Source organism: Stegodyphus dumicola, chromosome X1 (genome assembly GCF_044657685.1).
Source record: "Stegodyphus dumicola isolate Sdum_Otavi_A_Nest chromosome X1, ASM4465768v1".
NCBI classification, from domain to species: Eukaryota; Metazoa; Arthropoda; class Arachnida; order Araneae; family Eresidae; genus Stegodyphus; species Stegodyphus dumicola.
The window spans coordinates 200,616,359-200,630,649 of record NC_140780.1 but is presented as its reverse complement, the minus strand read 5'-3'; the positions used below and the strand labels follow the sequence as shown (position 1 = coordinate 200,630,649).

Here is a 14,291-nt window from a genome sequence, read left to right as displayed (position 1 = left end):
TTCCTGTTGAGGGCCTTCGTCTATTACTTTATTTTCCACTTCATCATCTTGAGATGAATTTCTTTTAGAAACTTGTTGTGGGTGCAATGTTATAATGTTTCCAGTCATGGAAGGTTTCTCTTCAAATATGACATCTCGGGAACAGATTACTGTACTGGTTTCTTTGATGTAAATGCGGTGCGGTACCTTTCATCTCCATCATACCCAAGGAGATAGCCTTTAGTTGCCCTTTTGTCCATCTTTCTCCTCTTCTGAACTGGGATATGAGTATAGCAAGTCGATCCAATGATGCGCATGTGTTTTATTCTGGGTTTCTTTCCCATCCATAATTCATAAGGGCTTGAATTAGGAACTGAAGACTTGCCTGTTCTATTCAATATATAAATTGAAGTACTGACTAACTCTGCCCATAGGAAAGCTGGAAAGTCCACTTCCTCATTCAAGTATTAGAGTTCTGGCCATTTCTAGGACTGTTCTGTTCTCTCGTTCAGCACTGCCATTTTGTTCTGGTGTATATGGAGCTGTGAGCCTCTGGGAGATTCCATGCTTGTTCAAGATCTTGCGAACGGCTTGGTTGTCAAATTCTCCACCATTGTCACTGAGCATTTCTTTAACCGTATGCTCTAAGTTCTTAGCGTGAGCTATGAAATTTTCAAGCACATCTTTTACTTCTGATTTGTGCTTTAAGAAAAAACAGTATCGAAATTTGGTGTAGGCATCTTTGAACATTGCAAAGTAATGGTATTTCCTAAATGACTGATCAAATGGCCCACAAATATCTGTCGAGAACAATTCTCCAGCTTTTGTAACTGCTTTCCTGGTTCCAAACTTTAAACGGTGGGATTTTCCGTATACACATGCTTCACATAATTTCATATCAGACTTAATCTTAATATTTAACTCTTGCTCTACAATGGCCTTTACGTGCCTTTTATCTTGGTCACCCCATCGTTCATGATAAAGTTGGAGAGTTGATTCATTATTCTCAGTCATGTTGATGTCAATGTGAGTTTCAGGAACTAAGGTCTTCATCACGGCTTTGAAGAGACCCCCACCAGCATTTCTTGTTCCACGCAGAACTATTTCACCATCTATTTTTAAATAGCAGTCCTTAAATGTTGATTCAAACACACTGTTTTGATTTCTATCTTGAGATGCTAACACAGAAAATAGATTTTTACTTATTTCTGGAACATACCAGACATTTTCAAGATTTTTGATTTGATTCATCCCATTTACAATGGTCATTATCTTGATGGTGCCTTTTCCAATTGCTGGTAATGACTTTCCATTTGCCACAGTGATGCTATGAGGAAGCTTAAATCTTTTGAAGTCTATAAAGTAGTGCCTGTTATTGACGACATGCTTCGAGGCACCATTATCAATAAACCAATCATCAGAATTCGTTTCTGCAGAAAATATTGTATCATCTACAGCTAGAAGTGTCATATTTTCAGCAACACTGTTTTTACTTCCCTTGTTCGGCCCTATATGTGGACTGGGTTTCAGCGGTTTTCCATCAGCTATCCATTTCTTGCATGTTCTGACCCAATGTCCTTTCTGGTGGCAATAATTACACTTGCCATTGTTTTTCTTGTTAATAGATGATTTCCGCTTAAATTCCGGATTTGCTATCAATGCTTCCTGATCTAAAGTTTCTAAAAAATTTGGATCTTTCCTTAATTCTCTTTCATGGGTGCACAATTGTGTGGTTAATTCATCTAAAGTTCTCTTTTCATCACTAAGAAGTAACCAACTCGATTTGAAAGTACGATAACTGGGAGGAAGAGTATCCAATATTTTACAAATCAACAGCATTTCTGGCAGTCTGTTCTCTTCCTTATTTTCAAGCACTGTTCAGTTCATTCCATAGATTTTTCAATTTTGACAAATGAGCTGCCATATCATCATTTGACCAACTGAATTTGAAGAACTGTAAACATATGTTATAAAGTTGGTTATCGGACGAATCTTCGAATACTTTGTGAAGTTCCAGCCAAATGTCTCTTGTGCTGTCAAATCTCATTACCTTTTGTAAAGTGTCTTCAGTCATGGAGTTCGTAAGAACCATCATAGCGCAATTATTTGCTTTATTAAAAACCTTCATATCATCTCTAAATCTCTTTCGAATCTCTTCGGCGGCCGCGTGATCAGGCTCCTCTGGCTTCTTCAGTTTTCCTTCCATGACTTCTAAAGCGTTTTCGTGATAATTTAATACGAACTTAATTCTGTATTTCCAAATAGGCCAATCACTTTTTCCGCATAACGGCTGAACCAATATCTTTGCAGCTTCCATTTTTGCGAACTAATTTGCCGACTCACGTAAGGCTTAAGAACTGCCATGTTAGGCTTACAAACTGCCGGTAATGTTTATCTCCACTTCGCTCATAAATTTCCCCGCACAGTTGTATCATGCTGGGCCCATAACCTGATGAAGTCTAACGTTAGGAATGGAGACAAATAAATAAGCAGAGATTCATCTAAATTAACATATATTGAAACACAAAATGGCACAAGTACAGTAAATTCTACATGCTAAAAGTAAAAACAGTGACAACAACTAAAAAAAACATTGCCAAGAGAAAAATATAAAAAGCATGTTGCCACACATGTTGTAAAATACAAATGGGAAATATAATCGCAAATAAAGGTTATTTGCAACACTAATCAATGAAGTTTGTGTAGAATTTTGAGACTTCTTGGAAAAAGGTCAACTAGTTTTACACCCAGTTTTTCTGTTAAATTTCTGATTCACAAGTCATCTAATGTTAAAATAAACATATCTGTTCTTAAAATGATGTAGTAGTATAATATTATGAGGACTTAGATTTTTTGGCAAATTGCGGAAAACATTATCAACCTTTCTATTATGACTTTATTTATGATGCTGTTTATATCTGTAGTACTAGTATATTGTAAATCTTTCTGATGAGAATGAGAATATCAGTAGACTTCTCAAGAAAAGGTGTACCCCCACACACACCTGATAACTTTTTTAATCCCTAAATCATGTTGGTCTTTGCATAAACTCATCACATCTATCTCTATTGTAATTTCACCATTCAATTTAATTGTAATGATGATGTTTCTCTTAATTTTATTGCATTACTAGTTTATTTTATTCTTATGAAGAAATTACAGTCAATAGAATACTTTCTTGCACATACTAAGGAAAAAGTTACAATCTCTGTAATTATGTAATCAACAGTATTATACCCAGAGGGGTTTCGAGTTCATGCGTAAAAAAAGAAAAAATGTGAGCTATCTCTTTCTTGTGTTATTCCTTCTGCTTTGATGGTATTTGCAAAGCTTGGGTTGCGAAGGGAGGTGGAACTTGCGATCGGAAAGCTCCAGTTTTCAACAGAATGTCTAAAATTAAGAGTTCAGCATTGAAAAATATATAAAATGGTATGTGCGGAGGGGAAAGCCTTGACAATAATTTGCTTCTCCTAAAGAAGCATGATATCTATTTCTGACAACTCTTGAAATTAATTCTGCTATTGAATTTTAAATTACCTCAAATGAATTTTAATTTCAAAAGCACTTTTTTCTTCATTTCTCTTATGAACATATACATCAAAGCATGTATCACCATTTTAAAAAATTAAAATCAGAAGTGTATAGAAATCAGCTTGCAGTTCATCTGTTACTACAGAATTTCATTATAATCATTACATTTTATTCAGCATGTCGACAGTAGCGTATTAAAAAAGTGCAATTGGAAATTTTGTAATCCACCATTTATAGAATGTTCAGCACAAATTTTATTTATGATATTTGCGATGAAAATAGCACCACTTGTAAAATCTTTTTAAAGAAGTCTTAAGTAAAATGACTTCAGTGAATTTCCATAATGCTGAAGATCTTACGCATCATCTTTTGGAAACAGTGTCAGTTTATTGTGAATGTGATTTATTGTAAACAATAAACATCTCAAAAAGGTTTGGGGTGTTTTAAACGTACCATGTCTTTTATTTGTCGTCATTTCTATCGCCTTTCAAAAAGTAAAAATGTATTTGCCTAAATGCTGCTAACTGAGGTCTTCACATTGTCTTTCCAGTGAATAACAGTTATTGAAAAGAAAAATAAATATCTTATTGGTGGTTTTAAAATTAAGGAAGGGAAGCAGCATTCATTTCATTAAACTTAAATAAATTCATTTCATTAATGGAGTGCATATATATGCTTATAGGTTAGGAAAGGTGATTGATTGGGTTGGATTATTTGATTGCGTCAAATCATACTACGGCTTATCTGACTATGGGGAAGGAATTATTTGTGGAGCATGTGCTAAGGTAAGCCATCATATTTATTTTACACATAAAGAAAACCTCATGTGGCTAACCTGTTCTTCTGCTGTGCCTGCAGTAGATCAAAGGATGAGCTATTGATCTTCATGTTTGAGTCTGTCAACCACAAAAGCATGTAACTACATCTTTCCTGGTTGGAAGTAAGATAGAGAGACAGTTCCGTTAGCTTAAGGTTTTGTTTTTTAAGCCATTGTTGTATTTCTCCTGTGTCAAGCAGAGCAATTACCCAGTTTGTTTTTAAAAGGTAATCCTGTATATAAAATCGGGTTAACGTTTCATGCCCTTTTTGGTATCATTATGTCATCAACTCCAAATAAAATGGGCTGTAGGAAAAGTCAATACGTTGCTTAGATTGATGTTAGTCTTTTCAGATAGCTGTCCAAAAAAGATTTGCCCCCAAAAAATTCAGATAGCTGATATGAGATTGATGCATTAAAATATGCTGAAATACGATTAGGCATGCCATATATTAAATAGGTGTCAAATGAGAGAGAATTGCATAATTAGAAATAGGACTTAATGCTTTTGGAAATTAAATTATGAATTTTATGTTACGTGTGTCTGTACATTTATATACTTAAGTATGCTATCTTTAATAATCTCTTTTATGAATTTCATTTCAAGAATGGAATGGAAAGGATCAAATATCATGTTAGTACAATTCTGAATGCATTCTATATTATTTCCTAATAGCATTTGCATTATCATGTAAAATTCTTGAGGTTTTTTTATACATTACTGAAGAATTCTGGCGAATACATTCAGATTATGTTCTGCAAATTGAAAAATTGCATTTTCATCAATTAATTGAGATTTATATTATCAAATATTTGTCTGCTCAAAAGCAAGATAAAAACAAGAAGTACTGACATAGATTCAACAGATGATGTCTTTTATATAGTGCATTCGATCATCATTTGTAACTCGGCATATATCTCTGTATTGGTATAATATATGTTTTGTTTTGCCTTTGAACACCAGAAGAATTTGTAATGGAAATGAGTGTAATCATTTATTCAATGAAACAATCTCGTTACAACACAAACAGTTTATTTACAGATCTAATAAGTGACAACTCTAGCTTCAACATCTCAAAACAATATAAATGGCGTAAGATTAATACTTATTAATTATGAAATACACTGAAATGGAACTCAAAGCCATTTTTCTCATTTTCTAATAAAAAAAGAACAAGCTCAAAAACGTAAATATAAAAACCCTCCACTGTTGCCATATGTAATTATCTAAATTACATTAAACAAAGTTAATATTAGATAGAGATCTAATAAGATAATTTAACTTGACATCTTCCCACCTAAGTTAACTTTTTATCTTAAAAATTTAACTTACAAAAGAAAATTATAAATAATTCATAAGTTACAAAAGAAAATTATAAATATTTCATAAGTCCAGTCTTAGGTACTTTGATTGTAAGACCTGCTCTAGTCTTTTGAATCTTAGCTTCAGGTACACATACGTCATCAGAGACAAAGTTTTCACAAGTTTTGTCTCCCACCTTCTCGGTTAAAAATTTCTCAGTAATCGGATGATCATTGGATACTTCAACTGGGTGTAATCATTGAATTGGTCATAGCAATTGTCAACTGCACAGATTTTGAATACAGCTACTTCTCGTAGGCTGTTTTCTGGAGGAGGCGTAGTATACGTTTCTAGGTTTTTTGCGAAAATCTTCTACACACTTTGCATTGATTAATGAGAGATCTCACAGTTTTACAAGCATTCAGAATCCAAAATCTCTCTTGTAGAATATTTATCAAAATTTGTGTAGCAGCGTGTGCATTTGTATCGTGATATCACACTAATTTTTTGACAACCTCATGATTGGATGGAAGAACAGCTATGCATTTTAAATTCTTCTCTATCCTCACGAAAGTAAGTTTAGTTTTCTGTCTGAGGATTCCACTTTCATCCTTGAATACTCCTAAAGTTTTTAATTTGTCATTCGTTTCATTCACAAAACAGTTTTCTAGAACCATTTTAATCAATAACTTCTCAGCCTAAAAAATTTCATCAGAATCAAGGTTTTCATGTTTTCTCTCAATTTGTTCAGACCGACAATTGTTCAATCTTAAGATCCAGGCAATTAGATTAACTATCTTTTTGTACCTTTAAAAATATCTTTAATACCAATTTCTCTTGGTAACCAAGCATGTAGAAACTAAACATTTTGTTACAGGTGAAACTATGCCCTTTTTTCTTTTCCCTAAAAATCTCACTCTCATCTAAATTTAAATCACCTTTTGGTCAATCTTCGTCAGGCAAGTAAAGCCAACTTGGACCTAGCCACCAGTTAGATTTCAATAAATTTAGAACTGAACAACTTCTACTCGGGAGATAGCCGGATTCATGCATCCAGGAATATGTCTCCATGAATTTTAATTTGTTAGTCTTCTTACTTCTTTCACTCTATTCTGGACAAAGATATTACAGGCTTCTTCTCTCGCTATCCATGCTAAAACATTGGAAGAATCGGTCCTGAACTAAACTTCTTCACTGTGTATCTCAGATAAAATTGAGGACGAAAGTCGTGATACTACAGTAGCTGCAATTCTTCTTTTCCAAGTTGGTGAAACTCTACTCCTGGCTTGTATCAGTTGTACTTTAACAGAGTCAAAAGTTTTTATTTGGATAAAAGCGTCCACGGCATAAGCATCTGGCATCGCAGAAAATATATCTTAGTTATTTTTAAAATTCTTAAGCCAAACAGTCGATCCGCATAAGTTTAAGTCTTCCTCTTTTTCGAGTGCCAAATGGTCTTTTTAGTTATACGATTTTCATCCATTCTGCACAGGTGTCCTGCTCATTTAATTCTCTGAATCCTACAGAAAATATGTACTGAAGTATTTTTACTCGTTGTTCTTGAACCAAAATGTCTGGGAAAACGAGATCTTTTCTAGATAGTCACTATCTTTCAGCCAATTTAAAAATACAGTTCTCGTACAGGTATCAACTTCTTCATCCCGTGTTATCTTCTGCTTCCACGTTTCTTGAAGCAATAATTTAGGGATAAGGATGACAGGACAATATATACGAAGAGGATCCAACAATCTATGATCTGTAGATAAGATTAACCGCTTAGTTACTTTTTCAGAACATAACTCTTTTATGTTACCAGTATTTATTCATAGAGTGTCAGATTGTTTATTCCATGTTAAACCGAGCACATTCGTATCAGTAGAAGCATCATCATTAATGTCATTGAACTCCCACCCTCTAAGCTCAAATTTTCTCTCAGCCATTACTTCAGCTGATATATTCATAAAAAGATTCAGTTCATTTTTATTTTTGACACAGTTGTCAACATAGAAACCCTGCATAATTTTTTGAATAATACTTTTTGGATATGAGGATTCACCAGTTTCTAGTTTCTCTAAAACAGTGTGTAAGTAAAGCTGAATAGTAGAGTTTAGCAGAAAAGGGCTACTTGCTACACCAAAAACTAACATGACGGTGCCTGTACTCTTTTAGCTGACCATCACTATCAAGCCAAGAACCTAAAAGTCTGTAACAGTGGGGGGAAACACTTGTTTGTAGAAAGGCTCTTCATATATCAGCAATAACACCTATCTCTTCTTTTCGAAATTGTGTTAAAATACTCGCAATCTGCTCTATTAGATTTGGGCCTTTTTCCAAACAGTCATTAAGACTAGGAAACTCCTTTACTTTGGCCAAAGCATCGAACACCGGTCGAAGTTTTGTAGTACTAGTCTCTTTATTAACTTCTCGGTGAGGAAGGTAAAAAAGTTGACCTTGATCGTTTTTAGGAACCTCTTCAATTACTCCCTTTTCTAGCCATTCTTTAAAAACATTTTCATAAGCTTCATAATTGGTCTTGGTTTTAAGATGTTTAACAGTTTTGTTCAGTCTCCTCTCGGCTAAATCAAAATAATCTGGCAGTGGTGTATGATCTTCCAACCAGGGCAAATCAACCTCAAAACGATCATCTACTACATGGACTGTATTTAGGAAATGTAATCGAGCAGTTTCTTGCAGTTCAATCTGGCTTTTCTTGACTGATGGGTCAGTAATGTCTGTGTGTCTAAGGTCCATAAATCTGTTATTGTCTCCACTGTAGACAAGAGGGACGTAATTAATAATGATGATGTACACTCGCTTCTCGAAGTATTGGCCATTCGTCCCATAACTGGTCATCCAAGTTTTGTTTCGATGGCTGCGAGACCACAAGGTATCTCACGACGAACACCTGTCATGAGTTTTCCAGCCTCAATAAGAATTTCAATAGGATCTTCACAATCATCCACAATATTCATATTCTAAGTAGCTAACTCCTTCAGACAAAGTTTGTTGGCACTAGGTAGCACTGACTTACAAATAATTTGTTGACTAGGAACTTTAAAGTTACAGTTATAATTCCACACACTTGATAAAAACTTCATATTTGCATACCCCTGAATTTTCCCTCCAAATAAAGAGTTTTGAAAATGTTCACAGTTCTGAGGTTCATAGTTCATTTCTTGAGCTGTGCTTCGTAATAAATACGATTGCTGTGAAGCTGTATCAATAATAGCTCTTGCGACACATTTTTTCCCATTACCTCTAACTATAACTTTGAATGTTTGCAGCATTACGTCTGGAGTAGAAGGTAAGTGGGAAAGAGCTTGATCCACTTCAGCACTAATCTCAGTTTTCTTTTTAACTTCGGGTGATTCTTCGTTTTTGGGCACAGAATAATGCGGTGGTTTTAAGATTCAGTGGTAATCCAAGTTTGTCGAAAGTGTGGTGGTTCAGCAAAACATTATATCTCATATCAATAAATCAAATTCAATAACCACCAATCAATAAAATATAAATTGATTTAATTAAATATAATATATCTCAATCTCAGAATCTCACAACTGCGTCACACCTTCCATCGAGTAACTGCATCGAATCTCAGCACACTCTCAATGGCGCTCTCAGCGCCCTCTAGCGTTAGGCGGGTCTTACCATTCTCCCCACTTAAACTGCCATGGAGTTTATATTTCAATTTCCAGATATTCAAATAAATTTAAAGTCACTAAAATTACACTAAACTAAATATTAAATTGGTAAACTATTAAATATAAAATAAAAGTTTTTCAAGTTCATTCAGTCTTTAAATGGTAGAGGAATAATTTTGTTGATGGATCGCCGAAGAACACCTGTAGAGGTTTTAACTTCAACTACTCTGACCAGATCATCATCACCAGGATACACTTGTTGGATACGACCCAATGTCCAATGCAAAGGATTGGGGTTGGAGTCCTTCAGCAGTACTAGTTGACCAATCTGCATGTTTGGCTGCGAACTGCTCCATTTGGCACGATTCTGTAGTTGATTTAGATACTCTTAATGCCACCTTTTCCAGAACTTGGCTTGGAGTCTTTGAACTAGTTCCCACCTGGAATGAAAAGAAAGAGAATTCGAAGCAGTATGTGGTTCAGGAAAGGATAACATAGCACTTCCTATTAAAAAATGTCCCGGAGTTAAAGGCTGTAAGTCATTCGGATGGGAAGAAAGTTGTGATAATGGACGGGAATTCAGAACTACTTCCATCTGAGTAACTAAAGTAGTTAACTCTTCAAAATTCATGATAGCTGATTTTGCTACCCTTAACAAAATCCGTTTCACTGATTTTATGTTTGCTTCCCACAGTCCGCCAAAGTGAGGAGAAGCTGGTGGGATGAATTTCCATTGGATGCCTTCTTCTGCACTATATCCTTGAATTGGGTTAGATTTGCAACTATCATTATGTGCATTAAGAATATTTCTTGCACCTTCGAAATTCGTGGCGTTATCGCTCCAGATAACGGCTGGTTTGGATCTTCTAGCAATAAATCGTCGTAAACAGGCTAGAAAAGCTTCTGTTGTTAACTCAGAAACGACTTCTAAATGCACTGCTTTAGTGCAAAAACAGATAAATAATGCAATATAAGACTTTAAAGTCACCTTTGACCTTTTCAAATTAGGTTTCGTGATTATAGTCCTGCGAAATCTAATCCGACCTTCTCGAAAGGTCTAAAAGGCACGACTGTGTCCCTAGGTAGATTACCCATCATCTGGCTTACTGTTTGATTCTTCGTTCTAAAGCAAGTCATGCACTTATTTATTACTCTTCTAACTCGATCTTGACCAGACGGTATCCAATATGACTGTCTTATTAAAGATAATGTACTCTGTACCCCAGAATGTGAGGATTTTCTGTGATAATATTCAATAACTAAATTAGTGAAATGGTGAGCCTTTGGCAAGAGTATCTGATGTTTCAGAAAACTCAGAATACTCCAGTCTTCCTCCTACTCTCAGTACCTCATTTTTGTCAAGAAATACGTTCAGAGATGATATTTTACTATTTTTTGGAATAGATTGTCCGTTTTTCAAGCACTTTATTTCCCTTTGAAATTCAGTTGACTGTACGAGTTTTACTAAAACTTCAGTAGCATGTCTTAACTCAGAAGCACATATGAAGTCTGTTCTCAACTCTGGTTTTGCTTTACAGTTATTTATAAATCTCAAACATAAAGCAGTTATCCTAATTAATTTACTGAATGAGGAGTATCTTGTGATCAAATTGTTTTCATTTTGACTATTTTTAACAGTTGCATTTACAACAACTGACTTCTTAAACTCTAACTTATTGACATCTACTTCGCTTTCTTCCATTGATTCTAAGGAGGATGGCTATGCTGTATTATTCATTGTCAACCAACAGGGTCCATGCCACTAGAGCTGATTATTCTTGAGCTCGCTTAAGGATAAACTCCTAGAAATCAAATCGGCGGGATTATTCTTTCCTATACAATGATGCCATTATTCTGGATTGCTGTATTTTTGTATTTCCTTTATTCTTCACGAACACCTTATGTCTATTTGGATCGCCTTTGATCCAGTAATAAGCTATTGAGGAATCCGTCCAAAAATATCGAGTAACTGGAAAACTTAGTGCAGTTGCAATTTTATTGCTCAGTCTTGAAGACAAAAGTGCACCCATGAGTTCCAATCTAGAAATCGAAATGTTTTTAACAGAGCTACCCTGCTGTTTGATGCTCCAAACCTAGAAATGATATTTCCTTTCTTTAATTCTATGCGTAAGTACGCAACAGTACCATAAGCTTTCTTAGATGCATCTGAAAAACAGTGTAATTGAATAGTGATTGCATGACTAGGCAAAGAATTTTGAAAATAATATCGGGGAATAATTATTTCCTTTACATCTTGGATCTCATCACACCATTTATTCCAAGCAATTTCTAACTGTTTGGGCAATTTTTCATCCCAGTCTAATCCTAAACACCAAATTTCTTGTATCAAGTACTTAACTCTAATAGTATACGGTTCTATAAAACCTACTGGATCGAAAAGTCGACCTACTGCTTGGAGTAAGTATCTTTTTGTGTTAGTTCTTTTTAAAAGAAATGTTTCCAGATTTCTGGTATTGAAATAAAACGTGTCAGTTTGTTCATCCCAACCAATTCCCAATACTTTTGAAGCTATCAATTTTGTATCTAAAGACTCTTCACCCTGATCTACATTGAACTTTAAATTCTTTAATTCTTTACTTAGTTCAGGAGAATTGGTTCTCCACTTTCGAAGCTCCATGCTTGCCTCTTTTAGAATATCCATACTTTCTTTACAAGTCTTTAGAGCCTGTTGAACAGTGATTAGCCCACAAATAAAATCGTCGACGTACAATGATTCATCAAGATGCTTTGAAGTCAGAGGAAATATATCTACGTACCTTTTCAAGTGATGTTTGATTGTGGCTGCAAGGAGGAACGGGTTAGATCTCACCCCAAATAACACCCTTGTCATCCGAAAAATTTCCAATTTCTTGTTTTCGTCATCAGTTCCTGGATCTTCTTCCCAGAAGAATCTGGTGTAGTTTCGTTCACTTTCATCTATTTCAATCTGGAGAAAAGCCATCTTGATATCTGCAACAAATGCTATCGGATTCGTTCTAAATCTGATCAAAAGAAGAAATAGGTTAGGCATAAAATTAAGTCCTTAAAATTCGATAAAAATCAAATATTATAACTTATTATTTTTTACAAGGAACAAACTAATGGCAGTGTAAACAGTTCAGAAATAACTGGCAGATACCATAGAAATGATGATACAGCAGATGAAACCGAGAAAATTTTACTATCAAACACAGATAATAAACACGACGAAAACAATTCATTGAAAAAGCCAATAATAGAGTATCCACAAATAAATGAGGAACCTGGAAATGGTAGTAATGAAAATTTTGTACAGAAAAGACCAGCGAGAGCGACGAAGCCACCAGAAAAATTAAAAAACTATGTAGTATACTATACGAATTAAGAATTACCTAAGACAGATGATGAAGCTGTAGAATCCGCTGAAAGTCAAGTCTGGCTACATGCAATGACAGATTAACTAAGTTCAATGGATGCTAATGAAGTTTGGGAATTAGTTGAAAGACCCATCGATAGAAATTTATTAAAACCCGCAAGATATTCTCAAAAGGGGATGACAAGGGTAATTTAGAAACAATTTACAAAGCAAGATTAGTAGCAACCGGATTTAATCAAAGAAAAGTAATTGACTAGGAAGATGGGTTTAGTCCAATAATGAGACTTGCAACCTTTAGAACATTGTTATCGATTGCAGTTTACAAAAAATACAAAATAAGATTTTTTTTTTGGGGGTGTAAAAACTGTTTATTTAAATGGCTACTTGGATAAACCAATTTACGTGGAACAACCACCTGAATTTATATCAGATCCCAATAAAGTATATTTTGTGAACAAAAGTATATATGGATTACCACAATCAGGAAAATACTGGAATGAAGAATTATGTAAAGTTCTTAAGAAAAGGAATTAAGACCAGATCCATGGTGGTGTTTATATTTAGAATGATAAAGTTAGCCTATCATAGCAGTATATGTGGATGACTTAATGGTTATTGGAAACTCAAATTCTGAAATAAATAACTTCATATCTCAACTATCTAAATCATTTACATTATGAAAAGTCACTAAATCACACGAATTTTTAGGAATAGACATCCAGCAAGAATCTGGAAGACTTATACTCAGCCAAGAAAACTCTAAAATCTTAAAAAACTTTGAAATGAATGATTATAAACTTGTCAAGACTTCAGGAATATTGATGACATAGCATCTTCTCCACCAGTGTCGAAGACAAAATATCAAGAAGCGTTAAGTTTATTGATGCACTTAGCAACAGGCACAAGGCCAGCTTTTGCCATAAGTAATTTGTCAAGATCAAATCAAGATCCCAGAGAAAAAAAACTGAAAAGCTGTGAAGAGGCTATTTAGATATATTAAAGGAACACAAAATGCATGTTTAACATACACTTCAGACAATGGGAAATTAAGTGCTACTTCAGATGCAAGTTGGTGATGGAAAATCATCTGGAAGTGATTTTATTAAAGTAGTAAAAATTTCATGAACTGGATGTACAACAAACAAAGAATAGTTGCTCTATCTACAATGGAAGCTGAACTTTTGGCATACTGTGAATCTGCTCGTTAAATTAAATAGTTCACCTTGCACAAAAAAAGGGGGGACAGTTCTGTAGCTCCCGTTTTACTGGATCGATTGCCGAAATTCAACTTGCGTTTTTCCATGTCTCGAAAGCACGACTTAGAATATATATTAAATTTATATATAGCATGTATTCTAACATAGGTATTTTGACTCAAAATCGGACTTTTTCTGAAATAAGATACCAATTTTTTTTTCATATTTCGATTCTACTACTTAAATGATGCCAAAATGCCAAGTTTTGTAAAAATTCTGCGAGTAGTTTAAAAAAAAAAAATAGCTCTCAAAGTTGTAGTTCCTCCATGTTAATTGAATTTGATATATATTCATTAATCTCTCTCTCTCTCCCCCCTTTTTTTATTTATTTAGTTCTTCCTTTCACATTTCGAAATTTCGTTCTTCCCAAATAAAATTCACTCATTTTTTATGATTTATTATTAAAATT

The 14,291-nt window shown here is 34.4% G+C and overlaps 1 protein-coding gene across 8 annotated transcripts in view; it reads left to right on the top strand.

Annotated features, from left to right (window-relative positions):
• Window positions 1-14,291, top strand: part of LOC118202998 (uncharacterized) — a 309,092-nt gene that overhangs the window by 68,909 nt on the left and 225,892 nt on the right. Inside the window, exon 1 of one of the 8 annotated variants that reach the window (XM_085807997.1) lies at window positions 4,278-4,295. The exons of the other annotated variants lie outside the window; for them this stretch is intronic. The gene's annotated coding sequence lies outside the window, so the exon portion shown is untranslated. Of the gene's footprint in view, window positions 1-4,277; window positions 4,296-14,291 lie in introns of those variants that run through there. 8 annotated transcript variants of the gene reach the window in all.